The sequence below is a fragment of the Gekko japonicus genome, unplaced genomic scaffold, assembly GCF_001447785.1.
Source record: "Gekko japonicus isolate JY-2015 unplaced genomic scaffold, Gekko_japonicus_V1.1 scaffold743, whole genome shotgun sequence".
Classification (NCBI taxonomy): domain Eukaryota; kingdom Metazoa; phylum Chordata; class Lepidosauria; order Squamata; family Gekkonidae; genus Gekko; species Gekko japonicus.
Genome location: NW_015167560.1, coordinates 68,957 through 69,387, shown reverse-complemented (window position 1 = coordinate 69,387; position 431 = coordinate 68,957).

Genomic DNA, 431 nt, shown 5'->3' with positions numbered 1-431 from the left:
CCTACGACGAGCACGTGCACGCGCGGGCGCAGGAGCCGCTGAGCAGCGCCCGCCGGAGGAAGCTGCTGAGGAAGGCCAGCTCGCTGCCGCCCACCACGGCCCACATCCTCAGCGCCCTCCTCGAGTCCCGCGTCAGCCTGCCCCAGTACCCGCCCACCGCCCTGGACTACAAGCGCTACCTCAAGGAGCACAACGAGCGCCAGTTCTTCCTCGAGCTGGTCAAGGACATCTCCAACGACCTCGACCTCACCGCCCTCAGCTACAAGATCCTCATCTTCGTCTGCCTCATGGTCGACGCCGACCGGGGCTCCCTCTTCCTCGTCGAGGGGGCCGGCGCCGCCACCAAGAAGAGCCTCGTCTCCAAGGTCTTCGACGTCCACGCCGGCACCCCCCTGCTGCCCTGCTACAGCTCCGAGGACGCCAACGTGGTG